The sequence below is a fragment of the Diabrotica virgifera genome, chromosome 6 (assembly GCF_917563875.1).
Source record: "Diabrotica virgifera virgifera chromosome 6, PGI_DIABVI_V3a".
NCBI lineage: Eukaryota > Metazoa > Arthropoda > Insecta > Coleoptera > Chrysomelidae > Diabrotica > Diabrotica virgifera.
The window spans coordinates 247,862,815-247,878,811 of NC_065448.1; the positions used below are offsets into that span (position 1 = coordinate 247,862,815).

Sequence of the window (15,997 nt, forward strand, 5' to 3'; positions counted from 1 at the left end):
GAAAGAAATTCCCATTAAGAAAATTAATTACAATAAACTGATTGATTATAATCAACTTCTTGATTAGCGTTCGAACAACCGGCCCTTAGTAAACTAAGTACAAATCCTGAATTTTATATTGTTTAACTGGTTTCAGGGTGATTTCAAGTATAAGTCCCGAATTTTACATTATTGACTGGGTTTATGGCCTCTTTGATCTTGACTTTGGGACGCCCCAAAGGATTCAGTTTCATAGTTTTTCCAAAAAATATAGGGCGACACATGTTTTTGTACTAATAAAACTAAATATAGATTTCGAATTTTCTATTGTTGACTGGCTTCAACCCTATAGGGATTGATTTGTTCAATTTTTCCAAAAAATAGAGTGCGACACATGTTTTTATGATAAAACCATGATACTATAAATAACATGTTATTTATAGTATCATGGATAAAACTAGATATAAATCCTGAATTTTATATTATTGACTGGATTCGGGGAGGTTTCAACCCATTTGTGTTTGTTTTGTTAAGTTTTTTCAAAAAATAGTGCGACACATGATTTATGGTAGATTAATTATACAGGGTGTTTGGTAAAGAATGGGCCATAGCTTAACCTTAGATTCCTGCGGTTAAAATAGGTAGATTTAAGCTAACTTACCTTAGTACAAAAGTTGATAATAACCGAAATACAGGGTGTCAAAAAACTTTTATTTTATTTATTTTTGAATATTTCCTGACAGGCATTTGACAACAACACGAAATTTGGTAAGTGGTGCTGGTACTGTATACCCAACTAAATTATGTTAAACAAACGTTAATGGCTACTACCAGAGGTGTACGACGGGGGAACTTGAATGGTTGACCCTTTCCAAATTGTACGCCACTGGGGGAATTGCTATTTTAGTGCAATTTTATGATTTTCCAATACTTTCTATGTAAATAACATACTTTTCATTCGTTTGAAGCTAAAAACGAAGGAGCATAATACATTAATCAAAAATAAGTGTGCCTTTTCATTTTTATGTTCAAATATGTATCTCGAAAACTAATGACTTTATCGTTACGAATGAAGAGTATATTATTTGCATAGGAAGTATTGGAGAATCTAAAAAATTAGGCTAAAATAGCAGTTACATCAGTGGCGTAGAATTTGGGAAGGGTCAACCATTCACTTTCCCCTGTTGTACGCCTCTGGTAGTAGCCAGAAACGATTATTTAACATAATTCAGTAGGGTGTACAGTGCCTACACTTTCTGCCAAGTATGACATGGATATGTCAAATTATTTTAAAGTATTCTTTTTTTTTAATAATGTATTCTTTATTTAAAACTTTAAGAACTATGTGTGCCCGGTACTATAAAACTATTTGACATATCCTTATGATACTTGGCAGAAAGTGTAGGTACTGTACGTCCTACTAAATTATGTTAAATAATCGTTTCTGGCTACTACCAGAGGCGTATTTGAACGTGAATGGTTGACCCTTCCCAAATTCTACGCCACTGGCGGAATTGCTATTTTAGCATCTTTTTAGATTCTCCAATACTTTCTATGCAAATAGTATACTCTTCATTCGTAACGATAGTCATTAGTTTTCAAGATATTTGAAGTTAAAAATGAAAAGGCACACTTATTTTGATTAATGTATTATGCTCCTTCGTTTTTAGCTTCAAATATCTCGAAAACTAATGGCTTTATCGTTACGAATGAAGAGTATGTTATTTACATAGAAAGTATTGGAGAATCAAAAAATTTCACTAAAATAGCAATTCCGCCAGTGGCGTAGAATTTGGGAAGGGTCAACCATTCACGTTCCCCCGTCGTACGCCTCTGGTAGTAGCCAGAAACGTTTGTTTAACATAATTCAGTAGGGTGGACAGTACCAGCACCACTTACCAAATTTTGTGTTGTTGTCCAATGCCTGTCAGGAAATATGCAAAAATAAATAAAATGCAAGTTTAACGTTGTATTTCGGTTATTATCAACTTTTGTACTACGGTAAGTTAGCTTAAAGCGACCTATTTTTACCTCAGGAATCTAAGGTTAAGCTATGGCCCATTCTTTACCAAACACCCTGTACATCCCGAATTTTATGTTATTGACTGGGTTCGGGGTGGTTTCAACACTACAGGGGTTGATTTGTTCAGTGTTTTCAAAAAATATAGTGTGACATATGTTTTTATACTAAAACTAAATAAAGATACCGGATTTACAATTCTTGACTGGCTTCGGGTTTGTTTTTACCCTATAGGGGTTGATGTGTTCAGTTTTTCCACATTTGCACACTATTGAAGTGAATACTTCTTATCGCTCGCTATGATGTTTTTGCACGGACCAGAAATCCTGTTTAGCGTCATTTGAAAAATCGAGACGCGTGATGTAACCTTGCGATATACAGTAATATACATACATACGGTATACGTATACAGTAATATACATACATATACACTTATTATAATTTTGATAAATATATTTGTTATAACAAATTGAGAATGATTGGATCGATTTGACTAATTTTGGTTTTAAAATATTTGTATAAAATAAAATAAATTATATAAAATGAACTAAAATTAAATAAAATTTAATCGGGTCGAATTGAATCATATTAAATGGAATGGAATCGAATGGAATATACTGGAATCGAATTGGATCCGATCGAATCAAAATAAATAGAATCATCCTAATTGTATCCAAAGAAGTATTCACTTTTGTCGGCAGTTCACAAGTGCCACGTTCATTTATTATTAAGTATATATTTATAAGCATTTGAAAATAAATATTTTTTAGGTCTGCCTGCAAGGAATTCCCAAGCTTTAAAGGTCTTAAGTTATCAAATCAGCAGCAACAAGTTCCACATGCTCCCGATGCGCAGCGAACCGCCAACATCCAAAAGTATAGTTCGCTAGGCCGTCGTCCACTACCTCAGACGCCCGACGAGAAAGCACGGAAGCAACCCCCAGTACCAAGAGTACCACCCACGATCTCCCAGTGCATCGAGACCCCGCTGAACCCAGCAAACTTCAGGTCTCTGCAGAGAGGAGCGTGGCAAGATACTCCCAGTTCGTTTCAGCCTAATGTGCAGTTCAGATCCCTGCAAAGAACCGCAGGGGCACAATTCAGGCCTGCGAAGGTACAGGACCAAACCCATGGGGAGGTACTATACGCAAACAGTGAGAGCGAACGACAGTTGTATGCTGTAACTGAGTTATAAGTTTTTAGTTTCTTCTTGGGAAATGCAGGCAGATGAACAATAGTGATCGAGTTGATTTTTTTTATTTACTCATTTAGTGCAGTCACTGAAGGTTTTCACTTCCGATTTCGTTGGTCTCCCTCGATTTTGATGAAAATTAGTAGAATACCTCAAGGAACAAAAGTGACATGGTGCCAACTTGGGATTTTTCCCAGGGAATGGTTCCCAACAAAAGTGACATGGTGCCAACTTGTGCTTTTTCCTGGGAGTGGTTCCCAAGTTAAAAGCACAAGGTGGCACCATGTCAGTTTTGTTTCTTGAGTTACCTTCTAACTACTCACCAATTTTCTTGAAAATTCAATGGAGGTTCACCGAAATCGGAGGTGAAAACCTTCAGTGACTGCACTAATGTTGTTGTTTGTTCTTATTATTATTTTATTCACACGTTTTTTAGTTGTATAGTAGGTCCGATAACAGTGACCTATTTTATAATCCAGTTAGTAAGATTTGACTGTTTATGTCAGATGATATTGAAACTATTTATTTCCATTAAAATTTATCCACTGGATTGATATCGTGAGTAAATGATAAAATATGTTGCGACAAAAATGTTTAGAAATAAATAATAAGTGAGAAATTATATAACTAATTATTATTTAAAAATAAATTTGATAATGTACTATATTGTATTAAGTCGATAGTTACTTGGAAATTATAGAAATAAATCGTATTACTTACACCCAATCAAATATTAGACAATTTTGGTTTTGTATTTATTTTGTCGTATTGTATTTATATGAACAATGTCTTCACAGCTACGTATTATATATGGTGTTATATATTAACTGCGATAAATTGTTATTTAAAGACTTGTTGCTAGACTCATTATTCTTTCCATTGAACCGATATACATAGGTTTATTCTAGAAAGTTTAATAATACAATTCAAATTTATAGTTTATCCCCATAAATTAAAGATATTCTCAAATCAGATGGAACACGACTTCTACGGAACACAAAAGGCAGAGGACAAAGAAAAGAGATGAACGAACTAATAAAAACGAACCACATTCAGAAGGAAACATGGGCAGACTACTTTCGATCTCTATTTGCCAAAGGTGGCAATAACGAACCACCAACACCTGAAGTGACAACAAACGAAGAAATAAACATTGAAGAAGCAGAGGTAAAGCAAGCATTACGGGAATTAAAAAACAGAAAATCACCAGAAGAGGACAGAATATCGAATGAACTCCTAAAGTACGGAACTATTAAAACTACATAATCCAAAAAATAATAGAACAAAACAGGATACACACACAGGCATGGAGATCAAGCATCTTAATATGTTCCTCTCTTCTGTTTCATTCATCAGTGAACCACATTAATTCTTCATTAATGTTTGAGACTTTTTGTTCTCTAGGTGGTATAATTGTGTTAATCTTCTCAGTGAGGTTTAATTCTGCTGTCATCATGTCTGAGTTCATCAGAAATATGGGTTCCTCAAGTATGCCAGCGTATTTGTGTGATCAGTCAATACATAATTAGGCTTCCAAGTATTGTTTGCTTTGAGTCTCAGGATGACCATACATGCTATCACCAAAAGATATAATTCCGGTAGGGAAAGATCTGTGATAACCTCTAAAGATGGCGTTCCTGTGCTATTCAAGGAGCCTGTCATATAAGGCTTGTCTTTGTGGGGTGGTGAAAAAGGTCACACAAGATTACAAAGCTGTCTTTTTCCAATAAAGTACTGAACTATATGTAGTTTGATTGCCTTTGGTTAACTTAAACTAACAATATCGCTTCTTATATACCTATACACAGTTATTCTAGAATTAACGAGGACGGTACGCTCATCTCTATTCATAGCGCCAGCATCGTTCTTTCTGGAACTCCTCACTCTCCCCAACGCGCTCTGTGATACTTATTAGGTTTGTTCCAACTCGATACAGAACCGTTCTTGAACGGTTACGAGTATGCACAGTAACGAAAAATGTGATACTGCGCATACTTATTGCGCATGCGCGTAACGATTCAAGAACGGTTTGTATCGAGTTGGAACAAACCTTAGTATACTAACGAGTTGGAATCGTTATATGGGGGAGGTACAAAATAATCTTATTTGTTACAACATTTAGTATTTCATAAAAAATGGAAATGTTTCAAGTGGAATTGTACTTAATACAAGCGTATATTATCATAGAAGTACTAATTTTGTAATAGTACTTTTGAACAAATAAAGAACAGTGTAAAATACGGAATATTTGTAACGGTAGATTGTACGTCTAACCTTTATACTGCTCATAATAGAAGTCGTTAGTTGTATTTGTATTTGATGTAATCTCATTAAAAGACAAAAAGTATATACATTAAGTACAATACACAGTGAGTTTGATTTGTGCAACACCTCAATTATCTCTGAAACGGCTTGCACGATTTTTATAGGTTTTAGTGAGTAAGGGTCTTGTGATACGGCCGATATTATGGTGGTATATACATTGTTGTCAGATCTTCCGTTTTTCTGGAAATCTAATGATCTTTTGAACTTGCAGTTAGGTAATTCGTAATTTCAAAAATAATATTTTTTACTTTTGTTTTTGACCGTTAAAAATCATCATTTTCATTTAGTTATTGCTTCCTTAGCAACAACTCCGAACTTATGGCATTTATATATAGGGAACATTACATAAAAATAGTCAGTATTTGTTAAGAACTTAAAAATGCAAAAAATATACAGGATGTTCCTTTTAAAATGAAAGTTTATTAGATTTCCAGAAAAACGGAAGATCTGACAACAATGCAAATACCACCATAATATCGGCCGTATCACAAGACTCTCATTCACTATAACCTATAAAAACGATTCAAGCCGTTTCCGGGATAATTGAAGCGTTCCATATATAAGACTCATTCTGTATAATAAAAAGAGGCAGAGTTATTCAATAATTAAGGAAATTTAAGACTTACTTTTTGTAAGGTGCCTAGACCTTTTTATAAATAGTAGACATGTATAATGGCCAGACATTAAACCTCATTGTTTAAGCTACAGTCCAAATAAACATACAAGATTTGAATTCATTAAATATTTTCTTCTATTAAATTATTTTAATATAGTACACTTAAAATTTTCTTAAATTTCTCATATAGGGTTGGTCATGCAGCTTTAATATTATTTATTCTCCAATTGATTTTATGTAAAATCAATTATTCCTTGTTTAATATCTAATAATATTTTTAATGCATACTCGTAATGTATAGATCATTAAAAAGAATAAAATTTTATAAATGTTAATAACAATATGTACAATAATAATTTTTATATGTATTTGGCCTGTTTGTACATGTGGATTGAAGACCGCACCATTTATTAAATACACTAAGCATCAAAATTAACGCACCACTTTAAAAATGGGACATTTTTGATGTCTCGTATTTCCTAAACCTGTTGTCCGATTTTAGTGATCTTTTTAATATGGTATAGCTTTATTCTTAGAGAATATCGATGTAATAATATTGTTGCTAAACCGATAAGTGTCATTGTATACAGAGTGTAACAATGATAGTGTGTTTTTTTCCTCAAAGTTTGGAACATCCTGTGGAATATTCTAGCGTATATAGAATATTGAAATTAAAACTCAACTGTAGACTTAGGCTCTCTTAACATTTTGCTTTTTGATTCATTCGCTTATGTTGGATAATCAAAAAGTTAGGTACTTTAACTACTAGCAACGTTCTTCATCAATATAGGGTGTTTCTAAAATAAGTGCGGCAAACTTTAAGGAGTAACCTGCATGAAAAAATAATGACCGTTTGCTTTATAAACATATGTCCGCAAATGCTTCGTTTCCGAGATACGGGATGTTGAATTTTTTCTTACAAACTGACGATTTATTTATTGCTCTAAAACCGTTTGAGATATGCAAATGAAATTTGGTAAGTTTTAAGAGGTATTTATTGCGCATTTTTTGGCATACATTTAAGAATTTAATATTCACCATTGGCGTGCATACGGATCATATTACCCGGTCTTATTACCCGTATGCACGCCAGTGGTGAATATAAAATTCTTAAATATATGCCAAAAAATGTGCAATAACTACCTCTTAAAACTTACCAAATTTAATTTGCATATCTCAAACAGGTTTAGAGCAATAAATAAATCGTCAGTTTGGAAGAAAAAATTCAACATCCCGTATCTCGGAAACGAAACATTGGCGGACATATGTTTATAAAGCAAACAGTCATTATATTTTCATGCAGAATTACCCCTTAAAGTTTGTCGCACTTATTTAGAAACACCCTGTATTGATGAAGAACGTTGCTAGTTGTTAAAGTACCTAACTTTTTTATTATCCAACATAAGCGAATGAATCAAAAAGCAAAATGTTAAGAAAGCCTAAGGCTACAGTTGAGTTTTAATTTCATTATTTTATATAGCCTAAAATATTCCACAGGGTGATTCAAACTTTGAGGAAAAAACACACTATCATTGTTACACCCGGTATACAATGACACTTATCTGTTTAGCAACAATATTATAACATCGATATTCTTGAAGAATAAAGCTAGAACACATTAAAAAAATCACTAAAATCGGACAACAGGTTTAGGAAATACGAGACATAAAAAATGTCCCATTTTTAAGGTGGTGAGTTAATTTTGATGCTGAGTGTGCTATACGAGAAGACTTAGAACATCACAGAGAGTCAAAGAATAAACAATTTTGAGGATGTCACTGCGAGGCAGAATTAGAAACGAAGAGATTAGAAACAAAAGCAAAATCAGAAGTATTATAGAAGTGATAAAAATAATATGGCGCTGGGCCGGGTACAAGGTAAGGCAATGTAAAAATTGATGGGCTGGTAGAGCAAAATAGTGGGGACCAAGACAAACGGAAAGAGAAAAAGACCCTAAAAAAGTAGGTAGATGATATCCGAACGAAACCAATGGATACGCAAGGCACAGAGATCAGTGGAGAAATTTGCGTGGGGCCTATGATCAGGAGTCGATTAATATGAGTTGAAGAACAAGAAGAAGTATCTAAATGAGTACATTTTCGATTGTCATATATTAACAAGATAGTACTTATCTGTGAAAGATAAAGCTGTTCTTAGAAGGAGACAATTTGAATGGATAGTACCAAAATAAAAGAAACATGTCATCTCCAAGACAAAGTGAAAAGAGAAACATGAAAACAACAAGTGACTTATATGTGAAGTAATAGTTTTCCAGTTGGTTAAAACAACGCAGTTGCATCAATGGTCATCAAAATCAGATAATCACATGGTAAAATGTAGATAAAACTTTAATCAATGCACTAAAAACGATTGGAGAACTGTTTGTTATTTTATTTTGGATTTACGTGAAAATATTGAACAGAATATTGACTAACCTTATACAGATATCTGGTAAGCTCAACAATATTTAGTGTCAGCCATAATCAAATGAACCTATCTTTTTATACGTCTACACCAAGATCTTAAGATTTGATTTCAATGATAGTTTAAACTCATATTAATATTGAGGTGATATATATTTTGAGATCAAAATGTTATAGGCCAGGATACCGCGTACCAAAAAAAGTTTATTAATAGCAAGCTAAAAATTGGTTAACAGCTTAATGGTATCTAGTCGGACAAACTTTGATGCATGGGAACACTGAACCAGGGGAAGTTTTAATTGTGGAAGGTGATTTTAATTGTGCAACTTGTCATCCTGACAAGTTTATGATTGTGAAAACTAGCAGGTTGTTTTTAAGTTTATTCAATAGCAGACTTTATTATAATATATGAAAAAATGTTTGTCCGACAAATATGTTGGGCATTTTAATAAGTCCGACACGTAGAACATGTCAAATGACATGAATTATGTTGGTGATAAATTTCAGTCTGATTTTTGCACGAGAGTTTAATGAAAGGTAACAAATCAATTGGAAGTTCTGTCCGACAAAATACATGCGACGTTTTCATAGTCTGACGTTCGAAACCTGTAACCTATTCCAAAGTTAAAACTTCCCCTCTTCCAGTGTTCCCGTACATCAAAGTTTGTCCGGCTAGATATCGTTAAGCTTTTAACAAATTTTCAGCTTGCTATTAATAAACTTTTTTTGGTACGCGCGATCCAGGCCTATTACCAATACTAAAACATTCCATCAACTATAGACTGTTCCTATTCGAATAAAAAATGTACAATTTCCAAAGTAGAATGAATTTTGCCAAATTTTTGTTAGCCATCACTTTTATAAATGCACTTTTATACACTTTTCTATTTGTGATTTTTTTACTTTTGTTTATCATGTATAAAAGATTTACACAGATGCGTTTTAAAATTATTTTATTTGAATATGTCCCGAAAGGTTTGAAAAAATATTTAGATTTTATCAATAGCAGCCCAAATGGAGAAAACGTAGAGTAATTATCTTCATGAGGCTCGCACTTTTTTACCTTTTGCATTAAAAGTATAGTATATACAATATTTTTAGTATAAAAAATGAATTTATTTTTAAGCAAAAAATTATACTAATTTAAATGAGCCATCAACCACTTTCTGTCCACTCCTAAACATGGACCTCTTTCATATTTCTCCAAGCTGTCGTGTGTTATGCTATTTGAAACCACCTATTTCTTTTAGGGTATTCGGGTATTCCGTATTCCCACCCTAGTTTATCAGCTGGTATATTACCAGTAGCAACCTATGGTTATATACAGCCATCATTAACTGTACTATAACTGTTTCGATTAATGTTCTTATAGTCCTTGGATCTAACCTAAACTAATCTTTTTTAACGCTTTAAAGGAAAATGTTGGCCAGCGCCGTTCTTCTATCCACTATAAATCTCCTCTCTTGAGGAGGGCCTTGTAGATAAAGTGTTCTGTGGCCCCAATCCTTTCCGACAGAAACATGAGGACAATACACATATTTTTCTTTTGAGTAACTTGACATGAATTGATATAAAAGCGCACAAGCTAAACAAACGAGCAATACAACATTGGTACGTGTCAAAAATACTCAATAATAACTTCAAAGACAATAATCTTTATTATAAATATCATCATCCAGTCACAAGAGTCCACTGCTGAACACAGACCTCTTCCTCGTATTTCCAACGCCGCTCTCATCCAGTTTTTATTTATCCTTCTTAAATCGTCAGTCCATCCAGTGGTTTCCATTCCAACAACCTCTTTGTCCATCACCCATCTGTCATTCTAGCTATATGTCCTCCTCATCTCCATTTTATCAGGCTATCTTTTCGAAGACGTTAGGTTGGAGTGACAAGGTGACTTATTATACATATATGGTGATGAAGAATCATAACTTTCACTTTATACCAAGCTCTTGTTATTACTGGATTAGGTGATTCTTTTTCTTTCATGAAGTTTGATCCAATTCCTTTTCCAACACATAAAATGGTGAATAAACCAGAAACGCTGCTTATTTTGTTACTGTGATTTATTCCATCTTTGATTTACTTGGTGAAATATATTCAAATGCTTTCGTGACATACAGATATATATTTTTGCAGCCACTTTATAAATTAATAGCAAGAAAGAATTAACTATCAAAAAAGGACAAATTGTAATAATACACTTTTGAGAATCTAAATTATAAAACTGATGTTTGTGTTTGTAAGATTTTATCTGAATGCATTAGTGATAAGAGTTTTTGTATCTCAATATCTTTTTTAAAACCACATCGAAATGTAACTAAACTAAGCATCACAGCTCTAAAAAATGCAATTTTTGGATATTTTTACTAGTAGACTGGTATTTTAAGTTTTGTGGCTGATCGTATGAGTTTAATTTTCAACTACATATAAGGGTAGAAATATAGTGAAGCATCACACATCGCCACGCATATCTTCAGACACCTCGCCGCGAACATATCGATGCGATATGTTCTACCATGCCGAGTATGCAATTTGTGGTGATGTGCGACGCTTCACTATATTTCTACACTAAGGGCACATTAATATAAACTGCGCTTGACGGCAAAGACAACGATTCATCCAAAAATTTTATAAGCTTTAGCTATAATTAATTTTTGCTAATTATATAGGGTATCCCAAAAGTAGCGGAACGGTCGAATATTTCGCGAAATGAATATCAGATCAAAAATCTGAAAAATGCGTGTTCAATAATTTTCAAAAATCTATCGAATGACACCAAACAAGACCCCCTACTCCACTCCCTGGGGGTGGGGGGAGGGGGTTAGCTTTAAAATCTTAAATAGAAACCCCCAGTTTTTATTACAGATTTGGATTCCTTACATAAAAGTAAGCAACCTTTATTCGAGACTTTTTTGTAATTGTGGATAGATGGCGCTATAATTGTAAAAAACGATTTATCGTGATACTATAGGTAAATTATAGAAACGGTCTAATATCTCGACAAATACACTTCGAAATGAAAAACCAAAAAACATGTGTTTAATATTTTTCAAAAACCTGTATAATGACACCAAAGACGACCCCCACTCTAAATCTTACTCTAAAATATTAAATAGGAACCCCCATTTTTTATTGCAGTTTTGAATTCCTCATGAAAGAGTAAGTAACATTTTTTCGAAACAATTTTTAGAATTGTTGATAGATGGTGCTAATAAATCGTATTTTTGCGATTATAGCGCCATCTATCAACAGTTCTAAAAATGTTTCGAATGAAAGTTTCTTACTTTTACGTAAGGAATCCAAATCTGTAAAAGAACTCTGGGCTTCCATTTAAGATTTTAAAGTTACCCCTCACCCTACCTCCAGGGGGTGGAGTGGGGAGGTCGTGTTTGGTGTCATTTTATAGATTTTTGAAAATTATTAAACACGTATTTTTCAGTTTTTCGATAGGATGTTCAGTTCGCGAAATATTCGACTGTTCCTTTACTTTTGAAACACCCTGTATAAAATAATAGCGAGGCAAGTGCCAATGAATAAATAATAACCTTTTTTCAGCGAAATTTAACCGTTTATTTCTCTTAGTTTAAAATAATAAACATTGTTAAAACACTCTTCTTTTTTTATTTTAAACGACAAAGCTGGTTTTAACTGAAGTTACTTTACTTTACTTATTTACTTAACGTGCCCAGTTCAAACAATTAAATTTTGTCCATCCAGAAAAGATCGACCTGAATGGCCGTGTCAGTTGCATGCAGGAGATCGTGTTCAGTCCAAGGTTTCTCCAACGTAGGACAACTGAGTAGATTTGTGGGATCTTGTACAACCTCGCATTCATACTGGGTATCGAAGGCAGCAGGCAACAGTCTCCATTTGTTAATCTTGGTTTTACATTTGGACACTACGGCTCACAGACGATTGACAGTCCTGCAGACATGGTAACGAAGATAGCTACCCGACGAAAGTTTTCCTTGAGGATTCAGATATCGAGGAACAGATTCTTTCCATTTGACAAGACGAGTTCTTTAAATCTTCCCCACCCAAGGAACTTTTGAAATTCTTCTATAACACCACATTTCGAAAGCCTCAAGACATTTTAGATCACTTATATTCACAGTCCAAGATTCGATACCATAAAGTAATACCGAGAAAATATAACAGCGAAGTAGGCAGATTCGCAATTTATTGATGCACGGTTAACTAGTGATAATGTTCTAGATCAATTCTTCTTCTTAACGTGCCCTATCAAGTCCCCTTGACGTTGGCGATTAACATGGCGAAACTGTCTCTGTCTCGAGCTATTCTAAATAGGTGTTCTGCTTTCTTTATTCCCGTCCATTCCCGGATATTCTTCAACCAAGAGGCCTGCTTTCTACCAATTCCTCTGCGTCCTTCGATTTTACCCATCATAATAAGTTGAAGAATATTATATCGGTCTCCCCTTACTACGTGTCCAAATATTTCCATATCCACGTGGCCATCTTTCTATATTTGATGTTATCAAGCAGCTCGCGGGCAGCATTTGCTCTCTTAAGGACTGCCACATTTGTCAGCATAGCCGTCCATGGTATTTTCAGTATACGTCTGTGCAGCCACATTTCAAAGGCCTCCAAACGATTAATGGTGGATATTTTTAATGTCCATGCTTCGACACCATACAAGAGGACTGACCAAATGTAACATTTAATCATGCGCTTTCGAAGTTGAAGTTGCAAGTTATCATTGCAGAAGAATGAGCTCATTTTTAAAAATTTCGTGCGGGCTATCTCGATTCTACATTTTATCTCTTTATCTGGATCTAGTTGTTCAGAAATATGGCAACCAAGATATTTAAAACTGGGTACTCTTTGAATCATATGACCATCAACATATAACCGTGAATCTTGATGGGCCAAACGGCTAAATACCATAATTATATTTTGTTTTTGAACAGTTTATGTTTAGGCCAAACTCTCTTCCCACTGTGTCAATGGCATTTAAAAGATGTTGTAATCCATTCATGTCATCACTTAAAATAAGTGTCATGTCATCAGTTAAAATAACTGTATCGTCTGCATATCTGATTGTATTTATCAGAATTCCATTAACTTTCACACCCCATTCCAAATTATGCAGCGCTTCCTTAAATATTCTATCTGAATATAAATTGAATAACAGTGGGGACAGTATACAACCCTGTCTGACACCTCTTTGTATTTTGCATATTACTGTTGATTTTCCATTTATGCAAGCTGTCGCTGTTTGACGCCAGTATAATTTTTCTATGATTCGTACATCTTGACTATCAACTCCTTTATCCTTTAATATTTTAATTAATTTGTGATGTTGTACTCGATCAAAGGCCTTCTCATAGTCAATAAATACAGCAAAGACGTCTTTCCTTTGATCTCGGCATTTCTGCAATAATACATTTAGTGCAAAGAGTGCGTCCCAGGTTCCCAGTCCATTTCTGAAGCCAAATTGTGTTTCGTCCTGGTCTTCTTCACATTTATCTCTGATTCTACTGTGGATGATACATAGAAAGATTTTCAAAGTGTGGCTCATAGGGCTTATCATTCTATAATCGCTACAGTTTTTCGGACGTTGTTTTTTTGGTAGGGTTATGAATTCGGATTTTAACCAATCTTCAGGGATATCACCAGTCGAATAAACATCATTGAAAAGTTTGACTATTATTCCAATCTAGATCAATACCAATGTGTAAAGCAATAATCATTAAACTATACATGCAAAGTATCTAAATCAGATCAATTATAATAAACGTTAATATGGTGAAGCTGAAACTGTGGCGGTGGCAGGTACTAGTTTGTCTGAATATCAGACAATAGTGTAACGCTAACAGTTAGTTAGCATTAAGTATTCTTCCTTAATGCAAAGGAAGCCAAACAGAAATTCCGAATTGCGTGGAATGGTAATTCATTAGAACACACAGATCAACCTATATATCTTGGAGTAACTCTGGACCGGTCCCTCACTTACAGACAACATTAGCGGCATGCCCTATGCAGAGCTCGAACACCACGAAAGCGACTAAAATCCAGGAAAAACTTCTTTGGTACAATGCAGGATGAATCACCTGAGTATTTTGCTCTTCCCCAGGTTCAATGTACCGGCCAATCGGTGGCGTGGAAAACTATGAATAGAATAAGAACGAGGGGAGTAACCCAGTAAAATCAAACCTGTTAACATGGGGGAAAATAGACCAAGATAATGTGAACTGTGACTATGAATAAAGAACTTCTTACATGCAAAAACTGTCCTCGTCGAACCTTATGTACTCTCGAAGATTTATGGCTCGGCAACAAGGATTGAACTGACGTAGCCCGATACTAGGCCAAAATTATATGAATGACATATCCGGACATGATGCGCGATTGAAACGGAATATAGAGGGCAGGTCGAATGCAGGAAAATTGCCGATATAAATGGTATAAACAAACATTCAATTGAGGAACAGAACAATATCGATTTCATTTAAAATATTTTAATGTCCGACTGGTCTGTTATTTGACAAATAATGACATTATTTCGAAGTCTATCAACTACGATATAACGCCCAAGGGTATGTTATTGAAAAATAACGCCCTAGGACCTATTAAATTTAAATAACGAGTTAAATACTGTCAAGTTGACAAATAAAACTCTAAGTAAAACTATGGTTACCACAATTACGTTACGACTATTTCTGGTAAATGTACTTATTTGAAAACTAATTAATTCAAAATTCATTCAATTTTTTGCATATAAAGAATAATTTAGTCGGACATTAAACGTTGAAGGCACCACGGGTATTATAATAATAACGCTTTTGGTCGACGTATATACCTCGGGCCGAAGGCCCACGGTCTATACACCATTGACCTCAAGCGTTATCATCCTTATAATACCCTTGGTACCTTAATAACTATAATGTACTCATAATGCTGAAATCTACTAAAAATTCCATTCAAATTAACAATTTTTTGGTTTGTTTATACCACTTATAGTAGTTTAAATTTATTCCACCAGAGGTCAGATACTTTGTTTTTCATCGCGAATAAAGTAAAGTAAGTAAGTGATAAGTAACACATAGTTAATCTCTGACGTCCGTTTCTCCGCGCCAGTGGCGTACCTAGAATTGCCTCTGGGAGGGGTTGACTTGGGCACCGAAATGTTTTTGTATTGTTTGTGAAAGACTAGTTAATTTTTCTACTATTCTTTACATATATTTCTACATGCTCTGGGAGAGGTTTTAATCCCCAAAGCCCCCCTGGGTGCGCCACTGCTCCACACCGTTTCTTCTATGGCGCCGGTTAAAGAAATCTGCTAATTAGAGTCGAAAATACATCATGTTACGTATCTTACCATAAAATATCTTTGCTATCTATAGTTAAAACTTTGCGAAAAATTTTGGATGCATCATTTTTGTCGTTCTTTATTAGTATTTACAAAAGAATTTTG

The 15,997-nt window shown here is 34.3% G+C and overlaps 1 protein-coding gene across 3 annotated transcripts in view; it reads left to right on the plus strand.

Moving 5' to 3' along the window:
• LOC114336315 (protein tweety) overlaps positions 1 to 12,170 on the plus strand; it is a 156,817-nt gene extending 144,647 nt beyond the window's left edge. For all 3 annotated transcript variants that reach the window (XM_050655101.1, XM_050655100.1, XM_050655102.1), the window contains one exon: positions 2,770 to 12,170. The gene's annotated coding sequence lies outside the window, so the exon portion shown is untranslated. The remainder of the gene's footprint in view (positions 1 to 2,769) is intronic.
• Positions 12,171 to 15,997: the final 3,827 nt, after the last annotated feature.